Source organism: Pelodiscus sinensis, chromosome 8 (assembly GCF_049634645.1).
Source record: "Pelodiscus sinensis isolate JC-2024 chromosome 8, ASM4963464v1, whole genome shotgun sequence".
Lineage (NCBI taxonomy): Eukaryota > Metazoa > Chordata > Testudines > Trionychidae > Pelodiscus > Pelodiscus sinensis.
In genome coordinates this window covers 35346488-35366454 of record NC_134718.1, presented here as the reverse complement: position 1 = coordinate 35366454, position 19967 = coordinate 35346488, and the positions used below count along the sequence as shown (strand labels likewise).

The 19967-nt window shown below is 47.8% G+C and overlaps 1 protein-coding gene across 6 annotated transcripts in view; it reads right to left on the bottom strand.

The window, feature by feature from the left end:
* PCDH15 (protocadherin related 15) overlaps positions 1-19967 on the bottom strand; it is a 1467631-nt gene that overhangs the window by 1375032 nt on the left and 72632 nt on the right. The window contains exon 1 of one of the 6 annotated variants that reach the window (XM_075935035.1): positions 5778-5792. The exons of the other annotated variants lie outside the window; for them this stretch is intronic. The gene's annotated coding sequence lies outside the window, so the exon portion shown is untranslated. Of the gene's footprint in view, positions 1-5777; positions 5793-19967 lie in introns of those variants that run through there. 6 annotated transcript variants of the gene reach the window in all.

The following is a 19967-nucleotide window of genomic DNA, read 5'->3' as shown; positions in this document are numbered from 1 at the left end:
ATTGCTAACAAAAAATAAGGGGGGTAACAGTTCTGGAAGTTTTTATGTCAAAACACATTTGTAACCAGAGGCTTTTTACTGGGAAAACTCAGCATCAGGGTGACTAGGATTGCCAACTGTCTTTTCGTGCAAACTTAAACAACCTTGACTTGTCCCTGAGACCATGACCCATCCTCCCCTGATTAGACAGTTTACAACTGTACAAACTCTTCTAGAGCTACACAAACTATTACATCAGTCTCACGTATGACTGAATGTGACCGGAAAACAGAATATATTTTTTAAAATTGCAGAAAACTGCATTATAATGAATAGCTGGCAAGCTAAAGCAAAAGCTATCATGACAGTCCTATGTGGGTTTGACCACATCATCCCTAACCTACATTAAGGGTTTACAAGGAATTCTGAAGCCATTCAACATAACACTGTCAAGTCTGGTCTTAATAACACTTCATCTTTTGCAGCTCATAGAAACAGATAGGTAATTAGTGTTTGAAGCTCTATCATTCTTGCTGAGCAAAATGCCAGGAAGAATGTTAATTGTGAGAATAGAATTACAAATCAGCTATGCTAGTAGTTTCTACTGTATCCCTTGTGAATAAACACACATGGATAAGACAGGCATCACTGATAAATCTCTATTAGTACCCAATTTTCAATCAATACTCAAAGCATTAAGTGGAAAAAATGACAGCTAAAAAAAACCAGAAAAATACTTCTAGTTCTAGCCTTGGATTTGTCAGAAACATAAAAGCAGTTTTTGGGATGAAAAATTGTTATTTTTACTGACTACTTTTGAGGTGAAAATTATTAGTTGTATACAGCTCTATCTGTTCAGTTGTCTAGTGAAACCTTTGAATTTTACATAAAAGCAAAAGACAGTTAAGAATGGAGATAGATTTCACACTGGTACAGTTGTAATATAAAATTTAACCTTCATGTTGCCATCCCACTATGCTTGCTTTATATGGCAGCTCTTCTGTCCATCTTTAAATAGACATTCCAAGGAAATTGATTTCCAGACATGCCACACATGAGGAATTTAAATAATGCAACAGATTCACAAGGGATGCCCTTGCTGTTACAAAGTGTTTATATTCTTTTTAGTAAATAAAATAAATCTTTAAAGGGTAAGTACAAACAAGGCATTCTTCTGGCGTTTTTGATTTAATGGGACCTCCAACTGACAGAACTGTTCAATTTACTCTTGGTATTTGATAATGAAATTGAAAGAAAGACACGCTGTATCTAAGATTTGCAATAACTTGAGGATAAAATTTCCCATAGCATGCACAGAAGAACATAATATTCACCTGCAATATTGCTCCAGTTCATCATAACTTTTAAACACACACTTAATTTTAAGCATGTGAGAGTGTCCAGTTGAAGCCAATAGAATACGTCACATTCTTGACCATCTAAATACATACGTTGCTGAATTGAATCATACATTACACCTGTTTAAAACCCATATTAAGTAGTATCAGGAAAATTGGGCCCCTCCTACCCACAAATCTACTCATGATTTACTGTACATAATGCAAGGCCAAGTGGCTTGTGGCAATTACACACTGTTAAGTTGTTATGCTGCTGTTTCGTTATTGATTACCATTAGTAAGCAATGCAGTTGCATTAGTTTATAGCCACAGGTACTGTGTGAATCAATTTCATCTAGAACTTCTTAAATTCAACTATAACTCAAGATAACAAAAATCTTTAATATACCCCTTTTCCCCTGCAATGGGCAACAACCCAATATCCAGGAGACCTAAAATCTGAAACTGACACCTCTGAACATCAAAACAGGTGTGAAATCTGGTATGGTCTACTATTTATGTAAATTTACTTAAAAGTAGGAATAATGGGACCATAATCTCCAAGGTTTCAAAATCTTGGAAGCCTTTGTAATCAAATAAGAATAAAATAATTGGACTTAAGCAAGTTCAAGAACCCAATAATGGGTATCTGAGGAGGGTTTGCTTGCATAGTTCCTTGTTCATTTCAGATAAACTTCACTGTAAAGAAAACCAGTAGATCAATCTATGCAGTGCTTATTTTGTATAATTTACAACATTGATTTCCAAATGCTGTTAAGAGAACCACAAACTGAACTCAAGTACTTGCAACAGTTTTAAAAATTAAAAAATGTCTAAAGTGTTACCACAATTGCAGCTCTTCTGGTTCGCCCAACAGCTATAATAAAACTTAAAGAACACCAAAAGGCACATCAAAAACAATATAACATGCAATAAACATTCAGGGTTTAATTGTAAAACACAAACAGTCTGTAAAACTCATATCATATATGGCCATTACGTTAACTAATGTTAAGTTGAACACAATTCTAATGATTCAATGTTAAGTACTGTGAAATTAAGTCCATTTTCCCTACCCACACACCCAAACTGTTGGAACAGTTGGTGCCAGCCACATTTGGACAATTACAGCGTCTCTCACAGACTTCTAAAATCCAAGTCTATCAGACTGTGGTTCTGACATGAAGAATAACTGGCTAAACTCAACAAATGATGATGAAGATGATCACTAAGGAAACCAGCTTAATATTTGCTTCCATATAAGGAAGTGTATGTTCTCTCCTTACAATGCATTCACACAAATTATTGACTACTAGCAAAAGGAGGCAGCTCATCAGCTGCTATTGTATTAGTGGAATGAAAAGATGTTTTTGTATAGAAGTGAATGGGATTTACTGCTGTCTCTAGGCTAAAGATGAACCAGCACCCATTAGCTACTACAATTCAGCAGCATTACCAATTTCAGTTGTTCTTAAATATGCAGTTGTTAGTGTATCTGTAACTCTTCCTCTGAACCCTGGCAGGTTTTCCTTTTGTTCTGCCTCCCCAGCATCTTCATATCTAACACTATACACTAAAGTCACAATTCACTAAACTGTGACCTGGAGCCTCAATCCTTCCTTCCATCAAAAGTCTGAAGATGTTCAGACATTCATTTCAGCTTGAATCCAAGTGAGCACACCCCTATCTGCTTTCTCCAATTCTGTTATCAAAAATATGAATATTTTAAAATATTCTCATTAGATTTCCTTCCACCCTGACATCCAAAAAATAGGGAGAGATGAGGAGGGAAGATTCTGACACTGCTCCTGCCCGAGCACAATACCATTGGCCGGTTTCTAGACAGAAACTGGCCAATTGTAACTGCCTGTCTGAACAACAGGCATCCACAAAGCACAACCCCCCTGCATGTGCTTGAGTGAGTAAGCAGAAACATTTTAAGCTCTACAAGCCTTTAGCTCTGTAGGCAGTCATGTTGGCTGCTGGCTGGTAAATCTCCTGACCAGAACATGCCTTTGCCACCCCAGCTCTTCCCTTCCCCAACCTTCTGCCTTCGACTCCTGTCCCTCTACTCGCCTGCACTTATACCCCCTCCCAGATCTGGTACCCCAATCTCCTGCCCAAGATCACAATTCCCTCCTATCCTAGGTCACATCCCAAAACACTGCACCCCAGTTCCCTGCCCTAGGTCACAAATGCCTCCTCCATACAAACTCCCTCCTAGATTTCATTCTCCCTCCTGCACCCCAGTTCCTTACTCCAAGCTCCCTTCTGCACCCAAACTCCATCCCAGAACCTGCATCTCCTCCATTAATACCATGGAATAGTGTGGCCCTGGACCACTTTCCAAAAACTTGGAGTGGCCCCCAATCAAAAATTATGGTCCCCCCCACCTTCTAATGGAATTAACTTGCAAGACCATAAATACTGGCTAAGTTCTTGGCCCCAAATAGGTAAAAACTCCTCCAAAAACCCTGCATTTAAAATGGAATTATACTTATGAAATGGAGTAATTTGTTGAGCACTAACACACTGAGATTGCCATGTAAGGGCGTATCTACACAACAACTCTGCACTGCACTCTGCATTGCTGTGATCTATGGAGTTAGCTAATGTGTTGTGTTCTAACTGCCGTATGTAGACAATGTGGGTTTTAACTCAAGAGTACCTAGTTCACATAAACACAAATTAGGTAACCTTTAGTTCATGCCACCTGGGTCTACCTGCACAACAAGTATGACCACTGTAATTCACACATGTGTAGAGCATACTGCAGCAGTATTTGAGAGAGAGAGAGAGAGAGAGAGAGAGAGAGCTACATCGGCCTGCAGATGTTAAATTTAGTTTAATCGACTAATCAACTAGTCAATGGATTTTCCGTCAATTAGTCAATAATCAGGGAGCCACAGCGGGTTCTGCTTTTTAATTGGATTGAATAACTAGTCGACTAGTCCTTTGACTATCCATAAGCTTTTCTTGTCAGATAGTTGACTAGTCACTAACATCCCTACATTGGCCAGGCCAATGAAACACACAACTCTACTATCACAATATACATAACAGAGAGGCAATTACTAAGAACAGGGAAAATCAAATTAGAAGTAAGTTAGGATGATTTACTTTGAACTAGAACAAAACTACCAAGAGAAGTAGTGGATTCTCCATCCCTGTCTGTCTTCAAAATCAAAACTAGATGCCTTTCTGGAAAATAGATTTAGTCAAACACAAGTAATAGGCCTCTATATAGAAATAACTGGATGAAATTGTTATGGCCTGTAGTACACAGGAGTCTACTCAGCATAAATTATGACTAACCCACTTAAAACAAGGGCTTTGTTTTGTAGACAAGTATTACCTTTCTACCATTGCTTATTTTTAATCACTCAAATTTGCTAATCTTTAAATAATGATTTAAGTTACTGCAGTTGTTTGGCTTTCAATTATTTATATCTGAGTAGAAAGAAAAGATAACCTTGTGCTTAAGGCACTGGACTAAACTCAAGAAGTCTGAATTTATAGCCCTGAGACAATCTTCCCTTAATAACAAGCAAACATCACTTTTCTGTGCCTCAGTTCCCTATCTGTAAAATGGGAATAATATAGCTTGCCTCTGGCTATTTGTCTTGGCCACTTAGATTGTAAGCTCTTTAGAACTGGAACTTTCTATTACTCCCCACCTCATATATACTTACATACACTCCTCCAATGGAACTTGATTCTAGTTTGGGATGCCACAGATCTGCTGTAATATAAATAAATTTATCCAACTGACATCAAACAAGTCACTGAAAAACATGTAAGCATCTACACAGCCATTCTGTTATTTCAAAATCATTTTGAAATAATGGACAGTTTATTACAAAATCTGTAAACCTCATTCTATGAGCAATAATGCCTATTCCAAAAAGCTATTTCAAAATATGGCATGTGTAGATGCTCCACTGCTGCTTTTTCGAAATAGCCCCTCACCAGGGCTGTGTCCAGACTCAGGGTTTTTTTCGAAAAAAGTAGCCTTTTTTCGAAAAAACTTCACCTGCGTCTAGACTGCAGCCGCGTTCTTTCGAAATTAAATCGAAAGAATGCGGCTTTTCTTTCGACGGTGGTAAACCTAATTCTACGAGGAAGAACGCCTTCTTTCGAAAGTGCTCTTTCGAAAAAAGGCGTTCTTGAAAGCAAACAGGCTTTTTAGAAAGAGAGCATCCAGACTCACTGGGTGCTTTCTTTCGAAAAAGCGGCTTTCTTTTTTGAAAGTACTGCGTGCAGTCTAGACGCTCTCTTTCGAAAGAGGCTTGCAGTCTAGATATAGCCCAGGACCATTCTAAATTATTCCTCCCTAGTGCCTCCTGGGGTTCTAAATTGAGATAGCACATCTACATTAGGGAAGCCTACCTCAGACTAATTTTGAGGCTTCCCTGCAGTGTAGACATGCTATTTCAAAATAAGCATGTAGTGTAGACATACCTGAGATTGCAAGGTAAGGATTTATCTATAAAATCCTGCACTGCACTCTGCGTTGGTGTGATCTGTAGAGTTAGCTAATCTGTTGTGTTCCAGCTGTCCCATGCAGAAGCTGCTGGTACGAACTCAAGAGTACCTAGTTCAGAAACACAAATTAGGAAGCCTTAGTTCATGCTTCATTGGTGCCAATTAGAGCACAAGTTAGACAACTCAAATTCACACATGTGTAGAGCACATTGTGGCAGCATTGAGAAAAGCCTTAAGTAAAGTGAAGCCATCTACTCTTGAAATAACATTTTAGCACAAGTGTTCAGATGATGATTGCTTGGCCATGCTCAACTAAAGGAAGAAAAGTACACAAGACCCAAATCATGATGTGGTATCAATATGTGATTTTTTTTCAAGTTTGGTAAAAACTTCTGACATACTCACTCCACAGCATAAAAACACTGAGAAATTTCAAGTTTCACACTCTTGAACTGACAAAGCAGCCATTGGTGAGCATTTGATCTATCCTTTGTTGAGAAGTGATATTTTAATTTTGCCTGACAAAACATGCAACTCATTTTCTTTTTTTATCTTAATGAGATTTGAAATAAGTTATACAATCTCCTGAAGTTTTGATTAACAGACTTCCATTTTTTCTGCACAGACTCTTATGAAGAAATACAAATGGAAAGTAGATGCAAGATTAGTTTTTAAATTTCAGCAAATTAGCATGCGAGCTAACAATGTGATGGCACAATCTACAATATCTGAACTTAATTTCCATTTGTCACTTTGAAGCATCTGTATTTAGCAAGGAATATTTCTGATAAGATCAAATTCCTCACGTCACAGGTGTGAATTTGCATTTAACTAACAAGGATCTGGTACTGACCTATTTATTAAAAGGTGATAGCAATCTTCTATGCACACAGTCCCACAACATGTATTAACTCTATAAAAAATGAATAATTTTCCAAACATAGGAAACCACTAAAGACCATATTAATAAACTGCTAAATAACCAGCGCAGATGACCTTTTCACCTTCTGGTGCTATTATACTAAGAACAGGGCATGATCTTTCACCGAAAATAATTCAAAAAATAAGTTTACAATTTTGTATTCTACAATGTACTGCCATGACCTTAATCTATACAACCCTTACACATTATGATTGAGACTAGGAAACATCTTTCTGTAAGACTTCTTTCCTGAAAAAAATAGTAATTATTTTGTCAAAAAAAGTTTCTGCTAGTGATACTGCCTTTCTATGTTTCCAAGCCCAGCATTTCAATCCTATATTATAGGGGTGGGCAAATAACAGCCTGCAGGTTAGATCTAGTCTTCCAGGATTACTCCCTGACAGGCCCCCACAGCACCATATTCATCTGCACCTCTGCAGATATGAGGGAATCACAAATTGCTGTTCCAGGCCAATGGAAGCTGCAATCCCCTGTACCTTCAGAGGTGCAGGTAAATATAGCAGCAGCAGCCTATCTAGGGCTGTTGCTGGTGAGCCGCCACCATTTTATTGTCCTCCCTTGCTATATAATAACTAATCACAGCTTTGCTCCAAGATGGCAACATTTCACTTCACCCAGAAATATTAGAATGCTTTCCAAAGGACTGATACATTGTTTCCTCCCAAAATATAACACCTTGGGGGATCTTAATTTATTACTGAGAGTTGTGGTGGGGCTTCCTTTTAAGATTTTAACTAATATTGTAACCTGGTGTCTTCTCTCTACCATTGCTTTTCTGGAAATGTTACTGAATTTCTTATCCATCCTAGCCACTTTTCCTATTTTGTTCCCATAAGCCAGGGGTGGGGAACCTCAGGCCTGGGGGCCAGATGCAGCCCCCTGGCTTGCCTGGATCCAGCCCCCATGACTCAGGGTGCCCCCAGCATTGGAGAGCCAGTACTGGTACTGCAGTGAGGAGTCCTGTGGCACCTTATAGACTAACCAAAGTGTTGGAGCATAAGCTTTCATGGACAAAGACCCACTTCGTCAGATGCGTGTCACAAAGTGGGTCCTTGCCCACGAAAGCTTATGCTCCAACACTTCAGTTAGTCTATAAGGGTATGTCTACACTACAAAGTTAGTTCGAACTAACGGAGCACTTAGTTCGAACTAGGTAAACCTCATTCCACGAGGATTAAGCCTAGTTCGAATTTACTAGTTTGAATTAAGGGCTGTGTAGACCCTTAATTCGAACTAGTGGGAGGCTAGCCCTCCCCAGGTTCCCCCTGGTGGCCTCTCTGGGCACAACCAGGAGAACTCTTCTCCTCTCCCCCAGCCCCGGGCCCTTAAAGGGGTAGATTCTGGCCAAATGGCACTGGAGTCAGACAGCCCTGCCAGCAGTGTCTACCCCTGAGCCAGTGGCCCCACCATGAGCCAGGCAGCCAGTGGCAGTGAGCCGTCCCCTGCCAAGTCCCCGAGCACCCAGGGGCCAGCCAGGGGCCGTAGATGGCGCGCGGCCCCCTGGACTAGTGCGGAGGTCATGGACCTCATTGAGATTTGGGGACAGGCACCCAATCTCCAAGATCTCCGCACTAGGAGGAGGAACGCAGCTGTCTACAGCTGCATAGCAGCCGCCATGGCCCGCAAGGGACACAGGTGCACCCAAGAGCAGGTGCGAATCAAGCTGAAGCAGCTGTGGCAGGGGTACGCCAGGGCCACAAGGGGCGGCGCCGCTGCAGGGGATGACACCTGCCCCTACTTCCCCACCCTCCACCAACTCTTGGGGGGAGGGGCGGTCCGTGCCAGCCCGGGGGACAGCGAGCCGGGACCAGAAGGCTCTGACCTGGGTGCACCGGAGGGGCCACCGCCAGCTGTTCCAGCAGGGTTGTCCAGGGAGACCGTACCGGGTAAGTAGTTTGAATTAAGTAGTTCGGGGGGGGGGGGGGGGGAGGTGGGAGGGAGACCAGAGACCGCGTGCGTGGGCCATGCCTTCCACGGATCACGCAGACACCTGTGCATGTGCGAGCACATGCCATGCCACCCTTGGGCAGGTGGCTCCAGCTGCGTCACACCCAGGGGCCATTGCCCAATAGGCACATGCTTGTGCAAAGAGACGTGACATGCTCCCGACCCCGGGGCAGGACCCAGCAGGATGCTTTCCCTTCACATGTCCCCTCTACACGGAGGCAGGGGACATCCCCCCCTCCCCACCACCACCCCGGCCACACTATACATGGCACAGGGACATGGGTGCGGTCTTGGGGCAGCTCCCAGTCCCGGGGAGAGCCAGACATCCTGACCATGGCCTCTGTACAAGCACAGCAGCTGTGACGGTGAAGGACATGGTCACCCTCATGTTGCGGGGTGGGGGAGGGGGCTGGGCATCATCCTCTGCATCCCCAGGGAGAACTGACCACTTCTCTTCTTTCTCTACAACTGCACCAGCTGCTCGTGCAGGGAGCACCACCCCGCCCGGGACCTGTTCCCACACCCGCGGCCTGCTCCGGACCGCCAGCACGGAGCAGGAGTACCGGGACCAGCAACTGGGGGCCCTGCAAGCCGTGCACCACACACTGCAGGCCTGGATGCGGGAAGACCTGTAGGTCCGCCACGAGCTGCTGGCTGAGGTCCGAGCAGCGGCTGAATCTGGACGCCAGTTCCGACTTACATACAGATTCAACTTAAGAACAAACCTATAGTCATAGAGGAGCCGCGGCGGCGCCCCGGCACCGGCGTGCCCCGCCGCGTCTGGCGTCTGGACACCAGCACCGACTGGTGGGACCGCATCGTCCTGGAGCACTGGGAGGACCGACAGTGGACCCAGAACTTCAGGACGAGGAGGGACACCTTCCTGGAGCTCTGCGAGTGGCTCGCCCCGCCCTGCGCAGAAGGGACACTCGCATGAGGCTCGCCATCCCCCTTCAGAAGCGGGTGGCCATCGCCCTCTGGAAGCTCTCCACGCCGGACAGCTACCGATCCGTCGGGAACCAGTTCGGCGTGGGGAGATCCACTGTTGGAGCGGTGCTCATGCAGGTATGGCACTCGTCGGCCACCAAGCCGGGGGGGAGGGAGGCTGCGAGGAGGGGATGGGCCGCCCCAGGGACAAAGAGGGGGCGGGAGGAGGCGAAAGCGCCCCGCACCGAAGGGGTCGGGCTGTCTCGGCCGTACTACACGCCACCAGGGGGGTTGCTACCGGAAGTGGGGTGCGGGGCACTGCCAGGGCACGAACGCTCCCAGCCACCCGGGCGCCCCACTGATTGGCGCTTTGCTGTGTCTCTCTCCGCAGGTGGTCAAGGCCGTCAACCGGGTGCTGCTCTGCAGGGTGGTCCGCCTCGCCGACCCGGACGTCATCATCCGAGGCTTCGGCGCCCTCGGCTTCCCCAACTACAGGGGGGGGCCATCGACGGGACGCACATCCCCATCCATGCCCCGGAACACCAGCCGTCCCGGTACATCAACCGCAAGGGATACTTCTCCGTGATCCTGCAGGCCATGTGTGACCACCGGGGACAGTTCACGGACATTAATGTGGGCTGGTCCGGCAAAGCACATGACGCCTGGGTGTACCGCAACTCCTCCGTGTGCCAGCGGCTGCAGGCCAGGACCTTCTTCCCCGACCGCCACATCAGGGTTGGGGACGTGGACATGCCCGTGTGCCTGGTGGGGGATGCCGCCTACCCACTGCAGCCCTGGCTCATGAAGCCCTACACGGGGCACCTCAATCCCTCCCACCAGGCCTTCAATGCCAGGCTGACTAGGGCCCGCATCGTGGTGGAGGGGGCCTTCGGGTGACTGAAAGCCCGCTTTCGATGCCTCCTCACCCGTCTGGACCTGGCCAAGCACAATATCCCTCCCATGGTGGCAGCATGTTGTGTGCTCCACAATTTGTGTGAGCGGAAGGGGGAGGCTTTCCTGCCATCCTGGATGGCTGAGGCTGACCGCATGGCTGGACACTACGGTGAGCCCCGCACCGCCGCCATCCGGGAAGCCCTGCATGAGAGCTTCCTGGTGGAGGAGGAGGACTGACCTCTCCCTTGCATGCCCCACTGGGGCCTTCTTCCACCCTACCCCCCTTCCCCTTTCCCCTTCCTACCTACTGTAAAATAAAGACACCTGTTTTTCAAAGAAAGACGTATGTTTATTTAACATAAGTGGGATGGGGGGAGGGAGGAGGCGGGGGGGAGAGGGGAGGGGGAAACCTGGGACGAGGGAGCTGGAAGGGGAGGGAAGGGAGGAAGGGAAAGGAAAGCTCAGTGGTGGGAGTCCGGCTCCCTCTCCCGTCTCGCCACACTGTGGGTCCGGGGGCGTCGGTGGGAAATGGTTGGGGGGGGGCAGGAGGGACAGGGGGTGTGGAGGAAGGAGGAGCAGAAGCAGGAGCGGGAGCAGAAGGAGCAGGCGGAGAAGGGGGAGCAGGGGGAGGAGGAAATGGGAAGCGGTCGAGCAGGCTCTGGAGGTGGCCTCGCAGGGCACGGCCCTGCTCCTCCACGGCCTCCAGACTCCTCCGGCGCAGCCTCAGGTCCTCCTGGACCCAGTGGTCCTGGGTGCGGAGCTGGTGGTCCATGAACCGGAGGTGCCGCCTTTGGTACTCCTCCTCGTTCCTGGCTCTCCTGCTTGCCCGGGCATGGGCAGCTGCTGCAGGCGGTGTGGTGCACCCTGCAGGCCCAGGTGCTGTGGCTGTGGTGCAACAAGACCAGTGGTCAATTACCCCAGGGGCCCAAGTGTGTGAAACCCAGCTCCCCTCTGCAAGACCAGGGCCCCTGCAGGATCCCCAGCTGCTGCTCCTTGGTGGGCAACGCCCAGGCGCATGGTCCCGGGGCTCCCTCTCTCCCCAGCCCCCCGTACACATAAGGGGAACACGATGGTACTCACATGTGGACGCCTCCCCGGCCTCAGACGACACAGGCGAGCGGCTCTGTGGGGTGCCTCGGGGGTCCCGCCCGGGTCCTGGGCAGGCTGGTGGCAGGCTCCTGGCTCTCAGAGCCCTCCTCCTCCTTCTCCAGGAGCGGGCCCTCTGCCCCGGGGTCTATCACTTCCTGGGGGGCAGGGACAGCATGAGCCCCCAGGAGGCAGTCCAGGGCGTGGAAGTGGGCGCAAGCTTCCGGGTCGGCCCCTGGCTGGCAGGCCCGGGAGTAGGACTGCCGCATGTCCTTAATTTTGCACCGGATCTGCTCCCGGCTGTGCTGGTGGCCCCTGGCGGCCAGGCTGGCAGCCATGCGGCCGTAGACGGCCGCGTTCCTGTGGCTAGTGCGGAGATCGTGGACATTGGAGGCTTCCCCCCAAACCTCGATGAGGTCCACGATCTCCGCACTTGACCAAGCGGGCGCCCGGCTTTTGTGCCCCCGAGCAAGCTCCTGGGAGCCGCCAGGCTGGTCCTGGGGAGCAGTGGAGGGCTGGGTGTCATCGGGTGGCTGGCTCATAGTGTGGCAGGTGCAGGGTCTGCTGGCACGGGTGCTGGCAGCCTTGCAACTGGCACAAACTGTGTAGCCAGCCCGTGGCCCTTTAAGGGCTCCGGGGCCGGGAGGGGGGCAATAGAGTTTCCCTGGTGTTGGCCAGAGTGGCCACCAGGGAAACCTGGGAAGCATTAGCCTCCCACTAGTTCGAATTAAGGGTCTACACAGCCCTTAATTCGAACTAGCTAGTTCGAACTAGGCTTAATCCTTGTAAAATGAGGTTTACCTAGTTCGAACTAAGCGCTCCGTTAGTTTGAATTAAATTTGAACTAACGGAGCGCTAGTGTAGCACCTATGAAAGTTAGTTCGAACTAACGTCCGTTAGTTCGAACTAACTTTGTAGTGTAGACATACCCTCAGATACCTCCTCTATCAGCTCCTTGAGTATTCTAGGATGCATTTCATCAGACCCTGGTGACTTGCAAGCATCTAACTTTTCTACGTGATTTTTTACTTGTTCTTTTTTTAGTTTGCCTTCTAAAACAACCCCCTTCCCACTAGCATTCACTATGTTAGGCATTCCTACAGACTTCTCGGTGAAGACTGAAACAAAGAAGTCATTGAGCATCTCTGCCATTTCCAAGTTTCCTGTTACTGTTTCTCCCTCCTTACTGACCAGTGGGCCTACCCTCTCCTTGGTCTTCCTCTTGCTTCTAATGTATTTATAAAAAGTCTTCTTGTTTCCCTTTATTCCCATAGCTAGTTTGAGCTCATTCTGTGCCTTTGCCTTTCTAATCTTGTCTCTGCATTCCTGTGCTGTTTGCCTGTATTCGTCCTTTGTAATTTGTCCTACTTTCCATTTTTTATAGGACTCCTTTTTAATGTTTAGAATATGCAAGATCTAGTGGTTAAGCCAAGGCGGTCTTTTGCCATATTTTCTATCTTTCCGACTGTGACGGGGCGGGCCGCGCCTACCCCGCAGAAGTGGGCCCACCCCGCACTGACCCCATGATCGCTCTCTCATTCCTGGGGGCAGCCCAGGGCATGGGAGCGGCGTGCGGGCGGTGTAGCACCGCCGCCACTCAGCTGAGCAGCGGAGCCGAGACCAGGGTGGGGCGTCTGCTAGCGCACGGCCCAGATTCAGGGTCCACGAGGAGTGTGGCATGCGTCGTCGCTGATGTCAGATGCCCCGGATGTCGAGGCGGGACTTTCAAAAGACGGCCCCAAGGTCCGGAGGGGGGGAGCACCTGGAAGGGACCGGGGGGGAGGAGGGAGAACAGGGGAGAAGCAGAGGAGAACGGGGCGCAGAAACCGAGGGTAACACAGGAAGGCACAAGCGGGGTAGGAAGTAGGGCGTAGAGCCGGCGCACTGGTGTGTTTAGGGCATTCGCCCCTCCAGTGGGACAGGTTCTTGCGATGCTGTCCTTAGGGCCCTGGGCTGGGGTCCGGGAGAGAGGGTGGGCCCGGACCCCGTATGCCAGCCGTCACGTGCACCGTGTCGCGGGGAAGGATGAAAAACGCGCCTCACCATGAAAGACTACTGTACACACAAGACTTTTGGGGAAGAGGGAGAGGGGGAGGTACCGAACCCCCACACCGACACATCGGAATAGCTTGCATTTGGGCCCTTAACAATGTCCCTTTGAAAAACTGCCAACTCTCCTCAGTTGTTTTTCCCCTCAGTCTCGAGGGGAGAATGTTGGCCATACTTACATGTTTGGGATGCTATCTTGAAATGGCACTTACTCCTGAAAAGGGGATCTAGTGGACCGGGTGGGGCAATAATTTTTTGCCAGGGGCCACTTCAGAAGTTTTTCAAGTGGCCCTGGGCCACACAAGAAGGGGCAGGCCATCAAGTAGAAGTGGTGAGGCATCAAACAGAAAGGGAGGGGCCAAGGTACTTCCAGGTTCCCCACCCCAGACAATGATTGGTCTAGGGGTGAGGGAGTGCCTTTGCCCCCACATTCCCCCTAGGGAGGGAGTGAACTCACTGGAAACAACAGGACTGGGTTATAGGGACTTGACAAAATGAAGCCCATCAGGGAGGTGACCAGTGGACTTACATTGATCACTTCCTTGTCATCACCAGTCTTCCTAATGCCATAGGGACTCTTGAGTATTATTAAATCTTCAGATGTCTTTATTCTGTGTCATAAGCCACCTACTATCCCTCCCCCCCCACACACACACATACACCATCAGTCTCTTTCCTAGGCTAAGAGATTCTCTGATTAATGGCTTTTCGAGTGCATCTCTCCTGTAACCTTGTTAGTTCTTTATGCTGCCACAGAACCAAATGTGTGTCCTGGCAGCAGTTTGCTCAGAACATTTAGCTCAGTGAACATCGGCCTATTCAGTAAGGAGGGGAATGTCCAAAAAGGACTGAGGTGTGCATGGCAGTCCCACATGCACTCCCTGCTCAGCCAAGAAAGAGTTAAAAAATACCTATAAGAACCACCACCAAGCAGCCCGCAAGGAATATGGGACTATTCCTTTGGAAAATGGGAAGTTCCCTAGCTCTACATGGTCCTGGCATGGTGGGGGAGGCTTCATGCACTCCCCCACCCCCAGGCCAATTAGGGTCTGGGTATAGGGGAGCAGCTGGGCCTCTGTGGACCGGATCCACCTGCTTAGTGGGCCGTATCCAGCCTGCGGAGGCCCTTTTGCCCACCTCTGTATTGGACAGTCATATAAATGTGAACTGTCAATGTGACTCTAATCAAAAAAGAGCTAATGTAATCCCGGGGTGCATAAACAGAGGAATCTCAAAAAGGAGTAGAAAATTTATTTTACTTTTGTATTTGTCACTGGTGCCAGAATACTGTCTAATTCTAGTGCCTCTAATTCAAGAGCAACATTGATATATTGGAGAAGGTTTCGACAAAAGCCATGAGAATGATTAAAGGGTTCAAAAATATACTTCATAGTGACACAGTCTCAAGGAGCTCTATATTTTTAGTTAGAAAGAAAGTTAAGGGATTGCTTGATTAGTCTATTAATACCTTCCATTTAACAGGATTCCACAGGAAGAAGTTGATACTAGACATTACAGACTGGAAATAAGGCATGTTTAATATTATTCTAATACTTAAGTATTCTCAGTTTATGAAGGGTCCTTGTATCTTCTTCATCCCTCAATTTTATAATCAAGATTTAGAAGAACATCCAAAGACAGAAATTCTTCAAAATAATTCCTACATCCTAGTTCCTATCCTTGACAGGATGTCAAACTTAGGGTGCATCTAGAGAGCACCCTTCTGTTGGAATAAATTACTCAATTTGCACTATGCAAATTGCATAGCTTATTCCGAGTCTAGGTCAAAAGAGCTTATTTTGAAATTTGACTCCGTGTAGGAAGTGACAAATTTCAAAATAAGACACTATTCTGACAAATCCCTTAACCCTCATGGAACGAGGGGTACAGGGATGCTGGAATAGTAGGCGCGTTTAAAGACATGGCATTGCTCTTTCCGGATGCCTTCAGTTTCCCAAAAGAGCAATGCAGTTTAGACGTACCCTAAGAGATTACATGTGTCCCTTCTGGCCTTGGCATCTATTAAACTAAATTATGAGATTGACAACACAGTTGTCGTCTCTTGGCAACCTTAAACAGTTTCTCAAAAAGAGGTTTTTGTTTCTGAAATAATTATAGTGCTGTGTAATGATCTGATCTTCAGTACTCCAAGTACTGTTAGAATATTATCTCACTCTATGTCAAACTAGTACATTTTATGGTCAAAAGGAGTTACTCTGATAATCGTTTGTGTTATGGAGAAGGTCAAGTATCATTCCCTTTTGGTACATCTACATAGAGTGGCTATTTTGGGATACCTCCAGTATCCCGAAATAGCTACCCCGCAACTTAAATTTTTTTAAATAACAGGTGCACTATTTTGGCATTCCTGTAACTCTCATTCCATGAGGGTTAGGGGATGCCTCAAAATAGTGCGTTATTTCAAAATTTGGTGCTGTCTAGACATGCCAAATTTCAAAATAAGCTGTTTGCATAGCACAAATTATGTATCTTATTTCAAGTTTAGGGTACTGTGTACATGCACCCTTTAAGCTACACTGTTAGTTGAACCAGGACATATTTAGCCTAACTAGGGGAAAGTTAGATTTATTTTTATTGCCTTGCTTGCGTGTTTTATTTATTTGTCACCAAACTCAGCACGTGAAGAAAAACGTACAGAAATTGTGCAGACAGAAGGTCACTCACAATATTTTCCTTTAAGGGTTGTTTTTGTTGGGAGGAAATTCAGAGCATAGGAGGAGCAGCAGTGAGATCAGGAAATTTGGTATTTTCAGGAATTCATGGAGCAGGGACAGGAATTCTCCTTCAAATCTTGCTTCTCTTCTGTTGACCCCTTCCCATGGTAGAATCCATGGAGGGAATTCCAAAGGAGGCTATATCCTACTCAGCTATATCCTACTCAGACTTCCACATGGAATTTCCTGATTTCCGCAGTGAAGTACCTCACTCCCACCGGCCTTCAACACCACACCCTAAACTCAGCAGAACTCTAACCACATGGAGCTCCAGAGGAGATGGAAATAGTACCACAGATGTAGGAGTCCTTTTCTAGAAAGTAGGGTTGCCACCTTTTTTAATTACTGCTATAATCAGATTTCCAAGTCCCCATGCCTGTTGCCTGTTCTTCTCCCCCCAGACAGGTTAATGACCCAGTGTTTCCACCTGTCCCTCAGTGACTACACTCTTGGTTTCAGAATTATTTAGGGTTGCCAGGTCTCCTTTTCAAAAACTGGGCACTCGGTAACCCTCAATAGCATCAGGACAAACACCAAAAAATGAACTGTGGGGAAAACCCAGATGATCAAATGCCAAGTGGAAAATAAACCCCCAAGAACAGTATTGGAGTGGCACAGTGGAAAATGTCAGGCTTTGTGGCAGATTGTTAAAGACTCAAGCACTGATCAAGTCCATCGCTGAGGTGGTGAACCTTTTTACCATTCTTTCTGGAAGAAATGCTTTAGTGAAATACAGGTTATAGGTCTCCACTGAATAAAACTGTTTGGCCAGCATTATACTACATTATCCTTTCTGACCTCTAATAGTCCCTTACAGGCTTTCAATTTAGAAGAGGAAAAGAACAATGTGGGTCAAACACCAGGTAGCATATAAAGGATTATGTGCTATCACAATACATTGTAGTAGCAGTACTTACTTCAGCTGCCAGTATAGAAAATACAGCACTATCAGCATCAGAAGTTTATATTAGCACATGTAGCAGATGCAAAAGCTTCTAATACAAACCATCCATATATTCTTCTAAGAAAATCATTTCTGTATATCTTCAGAATTCAGAGTGGCTCATTGATATCAACTTTTGAAATCATGTTCCTAATAAATTCTGGGAGGAGGACAGCTGAAACACTTGTCACCAGTTGTAATCTGGGATAGAAACATATATGTCCCAAAACCACTATCTAAAGAGATGGTTCTGTACTTCTGTCGCTCGCTGTCACTGGAAATATATTTCAGCCTACGCAAAGTTAAACAGATTTTAGCTGCTTATGTTTTTCTGAGGGGAAGCTCACATTGTCATGTATAAAGCACGGTTTTAAAAGGATCAGTTAATAGAAGCCATCACCATTTTGCAACTTAGGCTAGCAACCATTAATTCAGTACAGGCAGTCCCCGACTTACGCGGATCCGACTTACGTCGGATCCGCACTTACGAACGGAGCTTTCTCGCCCCGGAAGTCGGGGCGAGAAAGCCCCGTTCGTAAGCTGCTCCGGTGCCCCTGGTCTGCTGGAGACCGTCTCCAGCAGACCAGGGGCACCGGGCGGGTTCCCGCGCTTCTGAGGCTTTGCCAGAGCAAAGCCTCAGAAGCGCGGGAACCGCTGCTGCTGCCCCTTGAGACCCGGTGCCTGTGGTCTGCTGGGGACGGTCCCCAGCAGACCACAGGCACCCGGACTGAAGCCGCAGCCGCGGGGGGGTCCCGCGCCTCTGAGGCTTTGCCAGAGCAAAGCCTCAGAGGCACGGGGAACCGCCGCTGCTGCCGCTTTGACTGAAGCGGCAGCAGCGGCGGTTCCCCGCGCCTCTGAGGCTTTGCTCTGGCAAAGCCTCAGAGGCGCGGGACCCCCCCGCGGCTGCGGCTTCAGTCAGGGTGCCTGTGGTCTGCTGGGGACCGTCCCCAGCAGACCACAGGCACCCAGACTGGAGCGGCAGCAGCGGCGGTTCCCCGCGCCTCTGAGGCTTTGCTCTGGCAAAGCCTCAGAGGCGCGGGACCCCCCGCGGCTGCGGCTTCAGTCTGGGTGCCTGTGGTCTGCTGGGGACCGTCCCCAGCAGACCACAGGCACCCAGACTGAAGCCGCAGCCGTGGCGGGGTCCCTCGCCTCTGAGGCTTTGCCAGAGCAAAGCCTCAGAGGCGCGGCACCCCGCTGCCGCTGCGGCTCTGCTCCCCGTGTCCCTGGTCTGCTGGGGGGGGGGGGGGCGCAGCTAGTGTGCTCCCCCCCCCCAGCAGACCAGGCTTTTGTTTTGGACTCTGGGGCAGAGCAGCTGGGGCGCTGCCGACTGGTCCTGCAGCGCCCGTGGGCACTACTGGACCAACCCGGCAGCATCCCAGCTGCTCTGCCCCAGGTCCAGATTCAGCCGCTGCTGGTCAGTTTCAGCAGCGGCTGAATCAGGACGTCTGGGGCAGAGCAGATGGGGTGCTGCCGGGTTGGTCCAGTAGCGCCCCAGCTGCTCTGCCCCAGGCGTCCCCAAGTCAGCTTCTGCTGAAACTGACCAGCGCTGACTACAGGAAGCCCCAGGCAGAGTTGCTCTGCCCCGGGCTTCCTGGAATCAGCTGCTGATCAGTTTCAGCAGCAGCTGACTTGGGGACGCCTGGGGTTCTTAAGTTGATTCTGTATGTAAGTCAGAACTGGCGGTCAGTTTCAGCAGTGTCTGAATCTGGACGCCAGTTCCGACTTACATAGAGATTCAACTTAAGAACAAACCTACAGTCCCTATCTTGTACGTAACCCGGGGACTGCCTGTATTTCTTTATATTTTTAATTTGATGCATTTGGAACTTAAATAAAGCAACTGTTCTATAATTTTGCATTAGATAGGAAAGGCCAGAGCAGAGCAGAGCAGAGCAGAGCAGAGCAGAGGAGAGGAGAGACTAATTCTGGATAGCCCCATGCCTCAGTCAAGTAGAAAGGTTAAATCTGCTAAATTCAGAGCAGTATTTCCTGCTGTAAATCTTTTTTTCAGAGTGCAACCAAATACTCGTCGCCACCGCCACCCTCCCCCCCCCCCCCCCCCCCACCTAACAAAAAGCTGAATGCATGTTTGTTGCCTTGGAAAACTGACTTTTCCTACCCCATTACATTACATTACAGCACTCCAAATTGTCACTAAAATTCATATTGTTAGACTTGTCTTTTGTTCATTACACCAGAAAAGGAATTGGACGAAATCACATGAGGACAGCATGAGCACAGTTGGGACTCAAATAACCATGTTACTTTATGTATTACCCACACAGTTTATGTAAGGTATACTAACAAATCAACAGATGTGTCTGTTCTGGCTGATTTCTTGATATTTTTAAAAATACAGATATATAAAACATATTTACAAAAACTAAGCACCAGAGGACTAAAATTATTAAGAGATTTAAAAAGCCAGGTATTAAATGAGTACTTCAGAAATTCACATGCCCCCATTACAACTCATTGGTCCTAGGGTTTTAGCTAATTGTCACTGGTTGCAACCTTTTTGGGGGCCTTAGGCTACGTTTACACTACAAAGAAAAGTCAGTAAAAGATACGCAATTTGCTTATATTTTTCTGCTTTTCTTCTGAAAGAGGCTTTTCCGACATTTAGCCCATCTACACAGGGC